Raw genomic sequence first — 20670 nt, 5'->3', positions numbered from 1 at the left:
TATTGGATCTAAAGCTTTGGTTGCACAAGAAAAGGCTGAAAAGTTCGATTGGAGTACTTTTGTAGATGAGTCGAGAAATTCAGCCAATGCGTTTATGGTTGAAATTGTTGATCATGTGGCATCAGCTGAAGAAGAGGCACCTAAGTCGGCAGAAACAGAATCTTCTTCTGAAAATAAGGTTGTTGAAAGTACTAGTGAAAAGAATGGTGGAGGAGAAGTCTTTAAGCTGAATATTGTTGAAGGATTAAATATTGAAGAAGCCATTGGATATATGGCTCGAGTCTATGCTCCAGAAGATCAAAAGGTACATTTCAGTTTTAACTTTATTGCTGATATTTGTGCCATGTACTTAAATCTGTGTAAGAGAAATGAGGGTTTAACTATACTCAATGATGAATATGCTTTAGGAATGCAAGCTATTCATAACTTACAAGAAGAAAACTCTATGCTAAGAGAAAGAATTAAAGATTTAAAATTAAAATGAAAGAAGATGAAAAAGATCGAACTGTTTTGAAAGCTAAAGTTTGTGAGCAAGGTCAAATCATTGATCTTGCTACAACAACTTTTGAAAATAAAGTTAAAGAATTGAGCACAACTCAAAAGGATTTAGTTGAAGCAAATGCTCAAATAACTGCTTTAAAGCTTAAAATAGATGATCTTCATTTGAAACAAAAGAGGATAGATGCTTTTGAACCATTACCTAACAAGAAAGGGAAGAACGGGTTGGGTTATGGTGAAGTAGAACCTCCTTTTAATGATAAATATTCTTTTCTTAGAACTGATGAAATAGAGTTGAACCTAGTTAAGCCTGATGATTTTTCTAAGACAATTAGAATTACTGAACTTCCTGAGGTTCATACTTCTGAGGAAGTTAAGTCTGATGAGTCAAAGTAAGTGGACTTGGCTAAGATAATTCCGACTAGTAATTCTAATAAGTCAGTTGTAACTGATAATTTGGACAAATCTCACTCAATCCCAAGTGAGCTTCTTGAAACAGTGAAGAGTTCGTTTTCAAAATTAGAAAAACTTGAACCTAAAGTGATAACTATTTTTACTTTAAAAGGTAAGTCTCAAGTGTTTTCTGAAAAATAATTTAGTTTGGATAGCTTTAATACCGATTTCAGTGTCTGACTCTACTGAAAGTGGATCTCCTCAGCCGGTACATGATAGTTCATCTTCTAGTGGGACATCTGGACCTTCTGATGATGATGGACCTCCTTCATTTGAGGCTATGGAAAATGAAGATGAGTTCGAAGGTGAGGTTCTGTTTGAGACTTACGGGAATTATCGCGTGCATAAGGATCATCCTCTTTCCAACGTTATTGGGAGTTTGGAAGATGGAATGCTAACTCGATCAAGTCTTACAAGATAAACTAGTTTGTATGCTGAGGTTAAGGATAAGGGAGATTTTAATGAATGCATGTATAGTTGTTTCATTTTACAAGTCGAGCCGAAAAATGTTCAGATGGCTTTGAAAGACAATTCGTGGGTGGAAGCTATGCAAGAGGAGTTATCTCAATTTGAGAAGTTAGGCGTATGGCATTTAGTTGATTTGGCTGACGGTCAATATACGATAGGTACTAAATGAGTTTTTAAGTGTAAAAGAGATGATCGTGGTCTTGTAGTGAGAAATAAAGCAAGGATAGTTGTGAAAGGTTGTGCACAATTACTGGGAATTGATTATGATGAAGTGTTTGCACCAGTTGCTAGGCTAGAAGCAATTCGTTTGTTTTTGGCATTTGCATTGTTTAAGGGCTTCAAGGTTTTTCAACTTGACGTAAAGAGTGATTTTCTTTATGGTGAAGTCCAAGAACAAGTGTATGTTGATCCACCGCCAGGGTTTGCTGATCCAGAATATCCGGATAGGGTTTATCGATTAGATAAGGCTTTGTATGGATTACATCAGGCTCCAAGGGCTTGGTATGAGAAACTATCAAAGCACCTTTTGGAGAATGGTTTTGAAATAGGGTAGATTGATAGCACTTTATTCATTAAGTGGATGAATAAGAATGTTTTGTTAGTTCAGCTATATGTCGATGATATTATTTTTGGTTCATCTGACGTTAGCATGTGCAAGGATTTTGAAAGGGTGATGAAAAGTGAGTTTGAGATGAATGCAATGGGAGAATTAAGTTTCTTCTTGGGATTGCAAGTTGATCAGAAAAAGGACGACATTTTCATCCATTAGACGAAGTATGTGTATGATATCTTAGAAAGGTTTAAAATGACGGATGCAAAATCAATGGCTACTCCTATACCGGTCAATCATCAACTTGGAGCTGTTGTAGATAGTGATGAGCCCGTTGACCCTACTCTATATATAGCGATGTTAGGTTCTCTTATGTATCTAACGGCTTCTCGCCCTGACATTATGTTTGCTGTCTGTATTTGTTCTAGATTTCAGGCTGATCCACGTGCATCACACCTATTAACGGTGAAGCGAATATTGCGTTACCTCAAAGGACGACCAAAACTGGGCATTTGGTATCCTTCGGAGGGTAATTTGGATTTTGTAGCTTATTCTGATGCTGACTATGGAGGCTGTAATCTGACCAGAAAATCTACTTCTGAAGGTTCTCAATTTTTAGGATGAAGGATCGTGTCCTGGCAGTGTAAGAAGCAAACGTCGGTTGCTAATTCGACGTGTGAAGCTGAGTATGTTGTTGCTGGCAATTGTTGTTCTCAGGTTCTCTGGATTCAACAGCAGTTGCAGGATTACGATTTGAATTTTACTAATACTCCTATTATAGTTGATAATGAATCCACAATCTCCATCACTAATAGCCCGGTTAAGCATAGTAAGACTAAACATATTAAAATCAGACACCATTTTATTCGTGATTGTGCTGAAAAACGTTTGATTCATATGGTTAAAGTTCATTCTGATTATAACTATGCTGATCTTTTTATTATGGCTTTTGATAGATCACGTTTTGACTTTTTGTGTCAAGTGAACGGAATGAGGAATCTCGAGTAACGGATCTTGCATAAGAAACATGTATAGTATGCGTCTTTATTTATAGTTCTTTACTTTTATGTCCTTTACTTTCTGTCTTTATTAAAAAACAGAAAAATGAGGGTCACTACTATTTGTGAGAACAAGATGAAGAATTTTTTTAGTGGCTGATTTGCACCTTAATTTTTGAGTTAAAATTGACTTGACCAATGACTTCATCATATGATTTACTGGTAGGCACAAAGTGCCAAGGTTTCCTCAATTTGAACTTAATTAATACAATGATCTTGTAGGAAACATATTCAGATATATGACTAAGAATGTCTACTTTTCAGTAATGATTAGATCGGGTCCTTCAATTCTATGAAAGATCTAGCATTATTATAGAATTTATTCAATATAAAGGCAAAAACTTCTACAAATCATGAGCATGAAAGTTAAATGTGATATTGTTATTCTGTTTATGCAAGTAAAATGAATGTAAATTTAGAGACTAATGTGGTCTTTGAGATTTGGACAAGTATGTCGTCGGGGTGTCTTTGTATACCTAGCCTACCTAAAGCTTCCAACTTGGGATAGGTTGTCAGAAAGTTCGCTACATGGGTCTCATAGAAAATCACGGGTTCCCAACAATAATGAAATCCAAAAGAAAATAAAGTTAAATCACAAAATATTAAATGTTGTCATCTAGAAAGTGTCTCATGGTTTGTTCAAGGATGTTTTTGAATATATCTTGAATATTTGTTATCTTAGTGTTTGTGTCGATTATGGAAGTATATCTGAATGTGGGTCACATAAGTTCGCAAACTAAAATGTGGCATGAGTAACTTACTAGGTTACATGGTGACTGTCCTTGGCTCAAGTAATACGAAAGTGCTACACATAGAGGAAGCTGGAAGTACCGAGTGTATAAGAGGACAAATATATCGGTAATCGTCTTGGATTATTGGTCATATTAATAATAACAAAGAGAATTGTATTTCTCTGTGCAAACTTGGCTTAAATTGCTAATACGATTGTTTTCGTAGTGACTCTCACCAAATTTTATTTATTTGTTCTTGTTTATTTATTGTATTTATAAATAAATTATAATAAGTACATTTGGTGTTTCTTATGCTGCGAAAGATCGTTACGGATGAACATCATTCTGTGTTAAGCAAAAGGTAAGATATATCATATATATGATGACAAAAACTGATTTTGGTTGAATGATTTTTTATCAAATTATTTTAAATTCTTAGTTAATTTCTGAAAAGCTTGATTTAAAAGGTTTTTAATTGAATTTTTAATTATGTTCCTTATAAATTTTTGAAAAACTTAAATAATTAAAAGGTTTTTCACTAAACCTTTTAATTTGTTTTATCCTTTAAACCTTGAATATAGAATCAAATGGTTTTATTCAACATGATTTATTTTTGAAAATTATTCTTGCAAACAAAATGGTGTCACAAACTCACATTAGGTCTGTAGCTCGTGTGATACGAGTTGGCCTACGAGTTGGGTTTGATTTTGGCTCGAATGGGCTGCCTTAGCCTAAAGTCTATTTGGTTTTTGAAATTATTTTTTTTTTAAAAAAAGAGTGATCGTAAATGGTGATGAATTCAAAATGCTTGAAAATTTAGAAAATTAAACTTTGATGAACTTTGTTTACCAATCTTTTGAATTTGGTGACTTCGATTGAGCATAAATATCAAAATTGGTTGTTACTCTTTAATCTATTTTTGCAGGATTAGCTGCTATTTGCCATCATATATGCTCGAGATGGGTGTAATGAAAGGGCCAATTTTGACTAAAGGGATGTATGGTGTAATAGTGTGGAAAGAATTAATTTTTGCTTGCCTTACAAAAAGTTGGTTAGTATGGTGTAATGTTTTGGGGTGGCCAAAATTTTTAAGTCAAATGGGCCCAGTTTTACTTACAAACTTTATTTGGGCTTAAATCTCTTTAAGAAGGGACGGTTTATACTTCAGTATATAATGGGGTTACTTTTTGACCTACGCCTGTCCTCACATATTACATAAGCCGTATTTTGTTTGATATACACATAGTTGGCATAATTCTTTCATCACGATTTGTTTTTTTTTTATTGTTTTGTCAACATATAAAAACTTATCCTGATTTTTTCAAGTAAGTATATTTATATTCATTCTTTATTCTTGTATAGTCACTTGTTGGTTTTGTCTTTTCTAGTTTGTTTTATAAGTTAAACAATGTTTCAGAAAAGATTTTATTCTACACAAGTTGGACTTATTGCATTATGAATACGGGTGGATGAAACTGGATTATTGTCGACAAGTTTGTTACTAAGTGTTTGAATATGCCAAGATGATTTTTGTTCTTGCAAAACTTGTTTACTTATCACTTGTTTTGAACTGTGGCTTACCTTCTTTGAATTCTTTTGGAGTTTTTTTATTTGGCTTAGCCTTATTGAATTTGTTCGGATTGTTTTTGAATTCGGTAATGCTTTATTTGAATCTATGTGACTCATCGACTGGATTTTAGAACTTGTGACGAGTTCGACATTTGTTTCATAAGAACGCGATAATTCTTGTTATAAGTCTTACGTGTTTGATTTAGACTTGCCTTGTTTGAATTTTCATTTTTTTTTTTTGGATTTGGCTCTGCCTTCTCTGAATTTTATTGAAAATTTGAATTGTGGTTACGCCTTTATTGAAATGTTTGATGGACTTATAGCAAGATTCGAGTTTGATCAATTATTTGTTCATGTATGATATATACGCGTAACTAAGTTTTGGCTAATTATTTGTTCATGTATGATATATACGCGTAACTAAGTTTTGGCTAATTATCATATGCATGTATGACGATTTGTGGCCTGATAAGTTGAGTTTGATTAGTTTCTCATGGGTCGCGTTCGACTTTTATAAGGCTTCACGCATTTGTTTTTTGTTCTCGTATGTGATGTACTTGCAAATTGATAATGTGTGCCCGTTTATTCGATCTGTTTGCTGAGTAGTTTGACGAGTCTGACATCTATGAATTCGAATACATTGCATATTCGATAATTATCATTGGACTTGTTCTTGGTTGCACATGATTTACGTGGTCTAAATATTTGCATGACATGTAATTTTATACTTGATGAATAATAATGCATACATTTAGAACAGAATTAAGTTTTTACGTGCTATGCATTTGGCTAAGTTCTAGTGTACTGACAAGTTATATGTAGCATCACCTGAAGATGAATTCGAGTATTTTTTATTAAGAAAGTTCCTACCATAGTCTTGTTACTGAACTATTTCTTTAAGTTTCGTATAGATAGATTAAGTTGACTTGGGGGTGATTTGAATTTGATTCTGGTAGTAGTAGTTAAGTTCGATCTTGCTATTATAAGTCGCGTTCGACTTCTCCATGTTTTGATCAATTTGTAACTTGTTCATGCATGCGATATATGTGTTACTTGTTTCGATCTATCTACTCCTACTTCACTTGTGGACTGATGAGTGTTGTTCATCGCCGAGTTCGACTTTCCCATGACTAGATCAATTTGTCTATTGTGTGTGATATATCCAGTTTACTATTTTGAATGTGTATGTGATATATACAATGTGTTTAATTTGTCATCTTATAGAATTTGAAGTGTTTAGTGTTATGACTTTTTCAGAAACTTGTAAGTCACAGTCGTGACATGGTTTGCATTTTTGTGGGTACGTTCGAACCTTTAGGCTGCAGTCTATTTGCTTTTTAAGGTATAGAAAAACTTAAGTTTCTGATGTTAGCCTGTAAGTATTTCTAAGATCATTCTTGCAAATGATTTGTAATTGGAGGAATATTTTGGCCGACTGTAGTTAAGCTTAAATCTTGGAAGATTTTTAGTAGATCACATTTTTATTTTGGAGTTTTAGTTTGTTGTATAATGACTTAAGCAAGTGATTTTTACGTAAGTTTGTTGATCTTTCTAGTTGATTATTGTGTATAATTTGGACTAGAAAATTTTTAGGCTATGAATTATTTAGATGCACGTTTCGTGCATAAATTATTATCCGTTGCAATGTAATTCTATGGGCTGATTATGAAGAAGAAAAGATGTCTTCAAGGTCGTGATGACGTCATCATCACCTCGTGATTACGTCAGCACGAAGTTGCTAGTTCGTGCATTGGAGCTTAAAGCCCACGAACGAGATTGAAGTCCAGCCCGTTTCTACAGCCTATATATACTAGAATTAGGTTACAATTGTAGGTTAACGATTTGAGTTGCAACAGATTTCGTTCATAGCGCACGGGGTAGAGATCTATACCCCGTGCCGGTCAGATTTATACTGATTTGGTGTAATATTCATATGATTAATGATATTCACGAGTTTTACATCTGTTCTTATCTCTTATTCTTCATGTAATTCGTGCATATATGTCCATTAATTATACAGAAACCTCAAAGTCGATTATAATCAGATTCCGCACGTTTGTAATCGAATTGGTCACGATTTGAACGGTCCGACCTGTTTTAACAAATTATTAGCATTTTGGATAGTGTGATTTTCAGTATGGATTTTTACCAAATTTTTAATGCTTGAAGTAATTTATAAGTTTCAGTTTTTCTTTTAGCATTTAGATAATTTTTGATGGCTTTAAATTTTAACTATGGTTTTTTGCTATAATTTAATATGTTTTTGCACTTAAATATACTTGAGTAATAATTCTTTTGTGAACACTGTGTTTTGAAGAATTATTTGGTATTTTTCTTTTTTACTTATATATTCTCTTGTGCATTTTGGTTTTTGTTTGTTTGTTTGTTTTGCAGTGGCTGAAGGTCCGATTAAATTTATTACTACTCATAATGCTGCATTCATTATGGATATGGATGATTCGGCTCCCGCCGAGTATCATCCTTTGTTGCAATTTCTTCGCCGTTCCTGGATTTTTCATTTGATATCTATGCGCCCGATTGTATATGAGCGCTTTATTAGGGACTTTTGGGAGACTGTTACTTATCACTCTGTTGGGGAGCAACCATATTTTCAAGCTATCATTCTTGATTAAGTGTTGACATTCACTATGGATCAGATGAGTGAAGCACTACAGCTTGGAGATGCGGCTCAGTTTGATGCAAGGATTGAATTTCCTTCGACTTTGCGAAGTGGTGCTGCAGATAGAATGGGATATCTTTCTTCGATTCCTAAGAATAAGGGTATCAAAAAACATGGTTTCTTTGAACAGTGGCATTTTTTTTTGTCCATGTTAATGTTTCCTGTTTTGGTCAGAAGCAGTCCCTAGATACTTTAAATGCACGGGAATTTTCTTTGATGGTTGCACTCAATTATAACAAACAGTTTGGTTTGGCTAAGTTTTTGTGGGAGAATTTTCGTATCATGGCTACTAATCCACGGAGTAGTAGGTTTTTACTCCATCCGCGATTTGTTGCAGCAATTATTTCCTTTAGACTGCCAACTTTAGAACCTGAAGGTAATCTTTTATCGGTGTTTCAAATTGATGGGGTACGATTTTTTAATAGCATGCATGAGATTAAGGTTGACGGTGTTACTGCTGAACATTGGCGAACACCGCTATTTGGTCACTTGATCAATGAGCATTATGTAGAACCACGTGCTGATGGTTGGCTAGATGATGTTGTTGTTCAAACTACTGTTCAAGTACCGGAAAATGCTATGCTTAGTTCTACTATTGGTACAATTGTACAGCCGAATGAAGACCTTCCTATTGGTGATGAAGAAGATGACCTCAGAAAAATTTTGACTAGGACGATCTCTTCAAGATCGTCTCAGTCTTTGAAGATTCATTTTTCATTCTAGTGCTTTGTGGCTTGTAGGATGATCTTCTCTAGATCGTTCTGACAAGTGTGATTGTGTGTGGTGAAGTGTTTGTTGTGGCTAATTAATCCGTAAGGATTGGTTTGGTCAATTCAAACACTTGGAAAGTTTTACACTTGAAAGTTTGTGACAGAAGCTAGGACGATCTCAACAAGATCGTCTCAGCTCCTAGAACTTAGGACGATCCTGTCAAGATCGTCTCAGTTCCTTTGAAAGTTAGTGTGTTTTGGTTGAACATTTGAAGTTGTTGTGATTGGGAATCATACACTTCTTGGGTAACTGATCTTCTAGATTGGTTTTGCTCAAATTTCTTTCATTCCATTACATACTGTTACTCTGCCCAATTCTTTCCAAATTACTTAGAAAAATCCTTCAATTCAAAAATTTCCAAAACGATCTCCCCAAGATCGTTTCATTTCTCAAGTGTCAAAACGATCTTCTTTAATTCATTTCATTTCCTAAACTTCAATCCAAAAACAAACTTCAAATTCAGTTTCGTTCCTTACTTAGCCAAATTCCACTAAATACTCCAAGACGATCTCTTTCAAATCGTCTCACCTTTCCTTCATTCGAAGACGATCCTCTCTAGATCATGTCATTTCCTGTTTGTCTTCAACTCTTAATTCAATTCAATTTTCAAATCAAATCAATTTCAAATGGCTTCTCATGAAGCATTGGCTTTGGGTTCAGATACAAGACCTCCAGTTCTCTACCGTGGTTCCTATGGACTATGGAAGAAAAGATTTATGGACCATGTGGAACGTTAAACAAATGGTCACATGCTTAAAGATTCCATCCTTAATGGACTTGCAGTTCATCGCCATCCCACTACTGGTGCAATACTGACTATTGATCTTTTGAATGCTAAACAAAAAGATCGAACAGCTGCAGATAACAGAACTAGATCATGCTTATACCAAGCACTCCCAGATGAAATCTATGGCTTAGTTGATTCTTATGATACAACCAAGGCGATATGGGATGAGGTGGCCAGGCAGATGGAAGGAACTAACATGACTTCGACAATAAGATTGACCAATGTTTTGACTGAGTTTGACAACTTCAACAAATTGCCAAATGAAACTCTTGAGGCTGTCTACTATAGGTTCTTCAATGTCATAAATGAACTGGGGAAGAACAATGTCAAGAAAATAGAGATTCAGTTAAACATCAAATTCATCAAAGCTCTTGGTCTAGAATGGGAAGATTTCGGAACACAGATTAAGCAACATCAAAATCTGACTAAGTTCACCATTCATACTCTTTATGAATCTTTCAAACTCAATGAAAACCAAGTTCTAAACAATGCTTCATCAAGCAAAATGCTAGAAAGTTGTATATTCTGATCCTTTGGCATTGATTGTTGAGAAGAAGGTTTCTGAAGCTCTTAAGAAGCAAATGGTAGTTGTCTCTTCATCTGATGAGGAGGGAGATGATCTGCTGGCTACAAGAGATGGTGTCTTAGTTGATCTATATCAAGCTCTTGTCGCGGTAACAAAGCATTTGAAGAGAGAATTTTACAAAGCAAGGCCAACAAACAACAATCTCCGCACTTCTTCTACAAGTGCATTTCCCAAGAAGGAACACTATCATCCAAAGAGTTATGAGCAAGGTGAAGCAAGTTGATCAAAGCATGGTGAAAAGAAGGAAGGTAATGAGAAACAAATTGTTGAGAAGGGTAAGGCATCAGACAAAAAGTGCTACAATTGTAGTGTTACTGGTCATTTTGCTATTGATTGCAAGCAACTTTGAAAGCGGAACTACGAGTATTACAAGCAGAAGATTCTGTTAGCCAAACAAGTTGAAGCAGGACATGCATTGCTCGTTGAAGATGACAAATGGCTATTACTCTCCGATGACGCAGATGAAGATCTCTCTGCTAATGTTTGCTTTATGGCGAGGTTGGCCAAGGACAAAGTCTTTGAAGCAAAAAGCACTGATGATGAATACCCAGATGATGAGGTAAATCTCGACTCTACTTTTTCATTGATTAAGGATAAAGAGTCATGTAGATTAGCTTTGTCAAACTTGACAACTCATATCAAATCTTTAACAAACACAAACAAAAAGTTGAAAAATAGCATCTCATTTTCTAAAAATGAATTTTCAAAATTTCTTGAAGAACATTCAAAATTACTTTTTGAACATGATGCTGTTAAACAAGATTTTCAAGCTTATAAAGATAAAATGTTGGTTAAAGAATGTGAGTTGAATGTCTCTCCTGATTCTAAGTTATTACAAAAATGTCACAATCTTGAAAAGACCATTCATGATCTTGAAAAAGCCAATCAAGATCTTGAAACTCAAAAGACCAATGAATGGCTTCGGGCAAATGCTAGACAAATGGTTGTTGATATTCTCAATAAAAAGCCCCAAGAAGCTAAACCAAACAATGTTGAACTCGAAATGAAGATTTCTGACTTAAACCATAATATTTTTCTAAAAGGCATTGAGATTGAAAATCTTGAAAAAGAAGTTGAGGAATTTAAAAAGAATATACTTTTCTATCAAGAAAAGTTATATAAAGTTGAACAAAATCCTCTCTTGGATTTCACTATCTATTTCAACAAGTCAAAAATTGACAAAAAGATCTTCTTCTCGGGTTGGGATTTGAGAATATCACACCATTACAAAAGGCCAAAGAAGAAATTGAACCTTTGTATGACGAAAAATTCCTTCGACTTGGTATGATACAACAATTTATTCGTCCAATGGATGACGAATTTGAGACTAATGAAGTTGAGAGAACACTAAAAGATGAATTTTTGGTTAATTATGATGCTCTAAATGCTTCGTACAAAACAAAAGAATTTTCAATTTTTAAATTGAAAGAATTTGCATCAAATTTTCAAAACCAAGAATCTGTCGGTACTCCACCTAAACCAACTAAAATGTATGTTCCAACAACATTTTTGGAAAAACAAATAGAAGGTTTACAACAAAAGGTGGAATCTCAACAGAAAGTTATTAATCACCTCAAGTCTCAAAGTCCAAATTCAGAGGATAAATGTATTGTTGTTAATACTAAGAAAGTTTGTGAGAATGTTTCTACTCAAACTGACCTAAGTGCTTTAGTAGACCATTCTACCCAAACTACTTGTGATTCTACAAATTCCTCCACTCAGACCTTGACTGATTCTCTTGAATGTACTTGTCAAAATAATGCTAGTCTTATAGCTGATGATTATGTGCAATCTGATTTATCTGATGAAGAACTTGCACATAGTTTAGTTTTGATATGGTACTTCTATAGGTTTTTCACATGCAACACTATTGATTAGTTAGTTGTTCACCCTAAGCTTACTACTAGTAAAAGTGTTGATACTTCTACTCAATTTTCTTGTGAGACCAACGATGTGTCTGTTCAAGTTGACCTAATTTCCGAGACTACCTGTGATGTGAAGTTGGACACCAGGATACCTGATTTTTCAAAACTTTCAAAAGAACTTGAAACTAATCAACCTTTATTGTAATTTTTCACAAAAGATGATTTTGATAAATTCATGGAGGGAGAATATGTTTTTGATTCAGAAACTGAGAAAAAGATTGAATCTACCAAAATCAAAGTTGAAATGAAAGAGGAATCTCAAAATCCTTTGTCCAAAGCTCCAACTTCATATTACTCGAAGGAACGAGTTAAGTCCAAACTCTTCAAGGCTGAACCAAAGACCATTAAGCTAGAACCAAAGATTCCTACCCCGGTTAAACATGTCAAAAAAGAACAAGCTGAGACCACACCCAGATCAAAGTACACCAAAGTGAAACTTCTAAAAGACTATCCTAATGCTTCTTCATCTAGCTCTCAATCTAGTTCTTTACCTATGGTGTCTAAGCATAGCTCAGTTTTGATAACTAAGGATGCATCTAATGGTACAACTAGATATAGGGATAGATATGGATGGTTCTCTTATGATAAACCAAAGAAGCAAGAAGTTTCCTCACCTCCAAAAGATTCTAAAAGGATGAAAGTGTTTAAAACCCCTCGTTCTAATCTTCTTAGTTTCAATTCAACAGGTGGAAAGAGCATAACTAGTGGTGCTAAATGGGTTGCTAAAACATTAGTACCTAAGTTCACTAGTAATCAAAAGCATGTTGAGAAAAAGAAGAAAAGACGTAGGAGAAAGGCTGGTAATAGGAAGAAGGGTGTTCCTATTAATTCAAATAATTCATCTTTGTTGAATAATGTTGAATGTGCCAAGGCAAGGCCTTGTGAGCTTGTAAACAATTATAATTCATGTACTCGTGTGGTTGATGTGAATGCTTGTAGACGTGTTACTTTTAATTCTCATGTGAATGTTCATACTTTTTATTTAAATGTGCTTATTGATGATGTGCTTATTAATGCTTATGTTGATTCAAAGGCATGTTTGAATGCATTTCCTAAGTTATATACCCTGCCTGTTTTAACTAGCCATCAAGGACCCGTCTTCAAGTGGGTACCTAAAGTCGGTTAAATTTCTTTGATTGTAGGAAATAACCATCTGTGTTTGGATACTCGATTCCGGGTGTTTGAAGCACATGACTGGAAATAAAGCTTTGCTCAAGAATTTTGTTGAACAATTCATAGGAACAGTTCGCTTTGGAAACAACAATTTCGCTCCTATCTTAGGTTATGGGGACATTGAACGAAATGGAATTGTCATGAAGAAAGTTCACTATGTTGAAGGATTAAGTCATAATTTGTTCAGTGTTGGACAATTCTGTGACAACAATCTCCAAGCTCTTTTTCGACAATCTCTTTGTAAAGTCCAAACTCTAAATGGAATTGACATTCTTTGCAGTGATCGTGATGATAATCTTTTTACCATCAATCTCGATGATAATCAACCAACCGATAATATTTGTCTCATTTCAAAGGCTACATCAAAGAATTCTTGGTTATGGCATAGAAGGCTTTCTCATTTAAATATCCAAACCATCAATGCTTTGGTCAACAAGCATCTTGTTGAAGGCCTGCCTGACTATAAGTATGAAAGTGAGCATGTTTGTCCTTCTTGTGCTGTTGGGAAGATTAAGAGAGCTTCTCATAAACCGAAGAAATCTCCAAACTATTTAGCACCTCTTCATTTGCTTCACATGGATCTTTGTGGGCCAATGAAAGTTCAAAGCCGAAATGGGAAGAAATACATCTTGGTTATTGTTGATGATTATTCAAGATGTACTTGGGTCAAGTTTCTTGCATCCAAAGGTGAAACAACTCAAGTTTTGATCAAATTCATCACTACTACTCAAGTAAATCTTCAACTTCCAGTTCGTTACATCCGTTCGGATAACGGTACTGAGTTCAAGAATGTTGTTTTTGATGAATTTTGCAAATCTAAAGGCATTACTCACCAATTCTCAGCAGTTCGCACCCCACAACAAAACGGTGTTGTTGAAAGGAGAAATCGAACGCTAGTAGAAGCAGCAAGGACAATGATTGCTTATTCCAAATTGCCATCTAATATGTGGGCTGAAGCTGTTGACACTGCTTGTCACACTCAGAATCGGTCCATCATCAATCAGCATTTCGAGAAGAAAGATGATGAAGGTTATTTTGTTGGTTATTCCAAAACCTCAATTGCCTACCAAATTTACAATCGCCGAACAAACACAATTCAAGAAACAATGAATGTTTGGTTTGATGAGATGTCGGGCATGATCTTTGAGCAAGAAAGTTTGCTACCAACAAATAATGATCAAAGTGCTTCAAGTACTTGTACAAGGACTTCTACCTTAGCATCTAAATTCAAAAAGTTTCCAACTCCAACAAGTGATGAATTAGATATTCTTTTTGAAGAATTCTATTATTCAAAACTGATTCATGATAAAGAACCTCAAGTCATCGTTGAACCAATTTCAAACAATGAACCAATTCAAAACAACGATCCAGTTCCTGACAACAATCATGAATCATCATCAAGTTCTTCAGAGCAAGGATCCTCTTCTAATGATTCTTCTTCACCATCCTCTCCTAATAAATCTTCTCAAGAGAATGTTCAGGAACTACCTTCTCGCATTACTCAGACAACAAATCCAGTTAACACTCCAAATGTGTCTGTGCCACTTGACTTTGATCATCCAGCTTATAAGGAAAGAATTCTACCAAGTTATGATTCCATCTTTCAACAAAACCCAAGTTTTAATGATGATGATGTTGATATTCAACAACAAGATCCTCTTCCTCATAATCACAAATGGGCATGTATGTAGAAAGACCATCCTACTGATCAAATAATTGGAGATACACAAGCCTGAGTAACTACTCGTACTCCAGTAAACGAGTGTCTTGTTGCACTTTCTCTTAGCAATATCAAACCCAAAACAGTCTCTGAAGCTCTTCGTGATCCAGAGTAGGTTAAGGCAATGCAAGATGAACTTGCACAATTTGAAAGACTGAAGGTATGGAGATTAGTTCCAAATCCGAGAAAAGTTGATCCAATCGGAACAAAGTGGATATTCAAAAACAAAAAGGATGAGAATGGAGTGGTAGTAAGGAATAAAGCTCGACTTATTGCATAGGGTTATTGCCAACAACCTGGTGTAGACTTCGACGAAACTTTTGCTCCAGTTGCAAGAATGGAGGCCATTCGAATATTCTTAGTGTATGCCGCATTCCAAAACTTTAATGTGTTTCAAATGGATGTGAGGACTGCTTTCTTGAATGGTGGCCTCAAAGAAAAAGCTTACGTTGATCAACCAGAAGGTTTTGTTGATCCTCAAAGGCCGAACCATGTCTACAGATTAGACAAGGCTCTCTATGGTCTTAAGCAAGCACCCGGCGCATGGTATGATTCCTTAACTACTTTCTTACTAAGAGGTGGCTTTACCAAAGGCACAATTGACCCTACCTTGTTCATTCGTAAACAAGGTAAGCATGTTCTACTTGTCCAAATATATGTTGCTGACATTATCTTTGGGTCAACCAGTCAAACATTCTGCCAAAACTTTTCATCTCTTATGGTTAATCATTTTGAAATGAGCATGATTGTGGAAATGAATTACTTTTTGGGTCTTCAAATCAAACAATTACCAAATGGTATTTTTATATCACAAGGTAAATACATTCATGACATTTTGAAAAAGTTTGATATGACTTCATGTTCTTCAATTTCTACCCCAATGGCTGCTCGAACAAACATAAATGCTGATAAAAATGGGAAACCATTTGACCAAAAGAGATATCGAAGTATGATTGGTTCGTTATTGTATCTAATAGCATCTCGCCCAGATATAATGTTTGCAACATGTATGTGTGCTAGGTATCAAGCTGCTCCAACTGATTTACATTATCAAGCTGTGAAATGAATCTTTCGTTATCTGAAGGGTACACCCAATTTAGGTCTCTGGTATCCAAGGAATAATGGATTCAATCTAACTGCTTATTCAGATGCAGATCATGCAGGTTGTAAGCTTGATCGCAAGAGCACTTCCGGTACTTTACAATTTTTAGGTGATAAAATTGTGAGTTGGTCTTCCAAGAAACAGAATTGTGTGTCACTATCAACGGCTGAAGCTGAATATGTGGCTGCGGCTAGTTGTTGTGCTCAAGTTTTATGGATGAACACACAACTAACTGATTATGGTCTGAAATATGATCATATCCCTATCTATTGTGACTCTCAGAGTGCCATTGCTATTGCAGTCAACTCAGTAAACCACTCTCGATCAAAGCATATAGATGTTAGATATCATTTTCTCAAAGATCATATTGAGAAAGGTGACATCGAGCTCTTCTTTGTGGGAACTATCAACTTGTAGATTTGTTCACAAAACCATTGGATGAAAAGAGGTTTAACTTTCTTATCTCCAAGCTTGGTATGTTAAATCTTGAAACTTAATTCATTTTACCTTTGAAGGAATTCTTGACACATTCTGGAAAAACTAAATACAAAAATATAAATTTTCAAAAATAAACAAAAAGATTTTAAGTCAAAAGTGGTTTATACATACTCTGTGTATAACCCGTTCTTCAATGCTTTATTTATGTTAGAATGTTTATACATTCTAAGATCCTGTTGTTATACATATAGATTCATATAAGATAACAAGGAATCGAACGTCTTTGTGTACTTCCAAGTGCTCTTATATGAATATGTATGTGTAATAGCTGTTAATTGCTTTCAAATAAAGTTTTACGAACTCTCAATTGTTGATATGAGAAGCGAAGGATTGAACGCCTTTGTGTACTCCCTAGTTCTCTCATTTTGAACAATTGATTGAGTTAAAGTTTGCTTAAATGTTTTAAATCACAATAATGATTTTACTCATTTTGAATTTGTCTTTGTGAAATATGTTAATGTTATATGATTTTTGCTCTACCTTTCTATGGATAACATTTTGATCTATTCTTGCATAGATTAAGGAAGAGTTTGTGATTTCAAAGACTTCCAAAACTTCAAATGTGTTTTAAACATTTTCATACACACATTTGATGATTTTCCAATGATTTTCAATCAAAAGAAGTTAATTAGATAGTGAGGGTATTTTGTGTGATGATGTTTTTCGTGCAAATAGGATGGAGGGAGTAAGTCGAAAAGTGAGAGGTTAAGGTGATATGTTGAGAGAAAATGGTTAAAAGAAATGATACCCTTCCCTAAATTCTCAAAACGCCGGGTAAAACACGTTTCTATCGGATGTCATTTGTTGATATCTCGATATTGAAGAAGTCTTTATAAACCAAGTGAAGCGATGCACATCTTTACCTAACCACTCAAGTGTTTCTTAACAAATACTTGTTTAATTCTCACGGAGATTTTCACATTTCTATTGACTCTTCATTTGGAAGACGTTGATATTGAAAAAGGGTGACACTCTGCTCCAGTCCCCGACTTCATTTGGTCACGTTGTGTCTAGAGCTATCATGTTTGGTCATTAATATTGATCACTATTCATTTTCTTAGGACACATTCAAGTCATATCTTTGTGATATTATTGCTTATCTTTGTGATATAGCCGGAACATTTGTAGTGATATCTTAATTGATATTCCACAATGAACAAATGGAAATCCTACCAATGCTAACATCTTTTCCAACATTGAACGTAGGTCTCATAATTACATTTATGTAATTATTGAGTTAACGAGAAGTCTAAATGTGACTTCGGTTTTTCTTCCTAAAAGTCTTTAAGCATAATAGATTGTGGTTATCGAACGCTTCGGCTGTACTAACCGTGATTTATATTCCTTGAAGCAATCTCGTGGTTGCAAAGCCGCAGACCAAACTATGTTAGAGACTTGCTTTGTGCATATCTCAAAGATACATAACGTTTGTACCAACAACTATAACGTTTGTACCAATAACTTCAACCTTATATTTTAGTCACTTCTAGGATTCTTTGGGTTGGGCTAATGGTTTGGGTTGATGTTTCGATGGTTGAAATTTCTCCATGTGCACAAAATCTGACTTTGGATCGTGTTATTTCTTTTGACATTTTATCAATCAATGTTTGCATAATGACATTGGTTCCCAACTTTGTCATTATGAGGGGGAGAAAATATTATGATTGATTGGAAAAGAAAAGTTTAAGTTTATGTTTGGTTGTTTCAAAAGGTTTATTTTTCACAGATGAGAAGATCAAGATATTCATCCGATGTTACAAGAGTTCAAAGATGTTCCAAAACTGTGGATACTCATGAATTCAGGGGGAGCATGATTACTTCATAAGAGACTTATCCAAACTTCATTCAAATGCTTACTCTCCAAAGTGTTCAAAGTGGATGTGACAAAGATCGAAGCTACAAAAAGATTGAAAGATTGGTTAGAAGATTCAAGTCAAAGAAGTTAAGCTTCAAAAGAATCTTCATCAACATATTTCATTCAAGATCTTCAAGTTATACGACAACACTTCATCGAGAAGCTCCAATGCATACATCAAGGGGGAGAGTACATATTCATGAAACTTCTTGGAATGAAGAATCAAAGAATCGAAGATTGAAGAATTAAAGCCAAGTTCAAACCTTCCGCATCTCATAAGACAACTCTGATTCATGATTCAACAATCTTCAAAGATTCAAGACACACACACTCATTATTCTCTGTTCAAAAAGAACATTGAGAATCACCGCATGATTTAACTTCAAGAAGTCCAAGACCAAGACTGAATCAAGTTCTCCAAAGATGAAAGAGAAAGCTTTGAAGACTTGTTTCAACTCACCAATTGTCTTCACCACCGGGCTCATCAAATTCATTCCTACAAGACAACATAACACGTACTTCATTTTTTACAATATATCACTAAGGGGGAGAATGTTAGAATTTAAAAATAGTGATAAATTGTAATTTAGATTAGTGGACTTACTTGTAGTTAAGTCATAGGTAAATGATCACTAAAGTTGAGGGGCTAAATGTGATAATTAGCCTATTTGTGTAGTTAGCCTATAAATACCCCTCATACCTTAGAAATCATAAGCCTTGAACCTCTGAACACCATTGTAACCGTCACAATTCTCATTAATTCCAATCAAGCTACTTTCCATTCACACAAACTTTCTCTCTCTAAACACACACTCACACCAAGAACACACACACTTCCAATCCGCCATTGATGATGTAAATTCGGTAAAGACATCGTGTTATATCAAGTATTGTAATGTTTTTTGTTATTGTAATGTTGTATTGTAAAGATGTTTGTCATATAAATAATATCAGCATTCCCTCATTCCACCTGTTATTCTGATTACTTCAAGCGACTCATACTCAGCTAAGTCTCCTCAGTGAATAGGGGGAGATTGTTGAGTCACGGATTCGCTGAGAGACTCAGCGAGCTCTCAGCAACCTCTATTATCTTCGAGTTAAAGGATAAGTTCAATGACTCGCCGCCATGTTTTGTAAGTTTAATATGGGCGGGAAAATGAAGATTAGAAGGATGGTCCCAAGGATACATGTAGCAAGATCAAGATGAAGTCATGTGACCTTGTACCGATTTGGTACTAAGGAGTTTCTCTTTCATGTCGTTTTAGGAAACAAACACGATGAAGAAAAGAGAACTCTGTAGATCTGAAACATCCTCCAATAGATGGTTGCCAACCTTTACGTGTCAACATCTATTGGGTTGTCATGTTATTTTTTTTTATTTCTATATAAAACATCACTTAACCTAGCCGCAACTCTTATTGGTTTGTTCTGGAATTGTCACTTTGTGTGTTTTTCTTTCATTGTAGAACAGTTAAGTTTTTGTGTGCTCAAAAACTTAACAAGTATTTTCTTTTCTCCTTCTTTGTAAACCGACCATGTATTTACCGTTTAATTAATAAATACATATGATTAAACTTGTTTAAATTCTTGTCTTACATTCTTAGTATAATTTACGTTAGTCGTTTATTTATATAATCGTTGCAAACTTGGGACTTTCAGGTACCTTGGTGTTTCTCTTTCATACCCGATTTGGAAACAAACAAGTTGGTGAAAGAGAGCCCTGCATATCTAAGTGATCTACCAATAGATGGTTGACAACATTGTGGTGTCAACATCTATTGAGTTGTCATGTGATTCTTTCTCTCTGCCTATATAAGAATCACTTGACCTAGCCGCATAGTTGTTGGTTTGTCCACAAAAAACAATTTGTGTGTAGTTTTCTCTCTCTGTAAAATTCTTAAGTTTTTGGTGTGTCGAAAAACTTAACAATATTTCCTTTTACTTTTATTGTTGAACCGACCATATATTCTCAGTTTAATTAATAATACATATAATTAAACTTCTTTTCTTCTTTATCTTATATCGTTAAAGTAATTCACATTAGTTATTTATTACATAATCTGTCCAACCATGGGACTTTCAAGTTAGTTATGGGTCAAGTGATCAAATGGATCGATATTATTTATAATTAAATAAAATTAAAAGATTTATTGATCGACAGGTCAACCTAACAATCCAATAACCCAACCCAAACCTGGAAAAAAACAGGGATGGCGGGCCCTATGTGAAGGAAAGAGGGTTCTATT

Source organism: Erigeron canadensis, chromosome 4 (genome assembly GCF_010389155.1).
Source record: "Erigeron canadensis isolate Cc75 chromosome 4, C_canadensis_v1, whole genome shotgun sequence".
NCBI classification, from domain to species: domain Eukaryota; kingdom Viridiplantae; phylum Streptophyta; class Magnoliopsida; order Asterales; family Asteraceae; genus Erigeron; species Erigeron canadensis.
The sequence above is the reverse complement of the archived record's forward strand: the minus strand, read 5'-3'. Positions refer to the sequence as shown.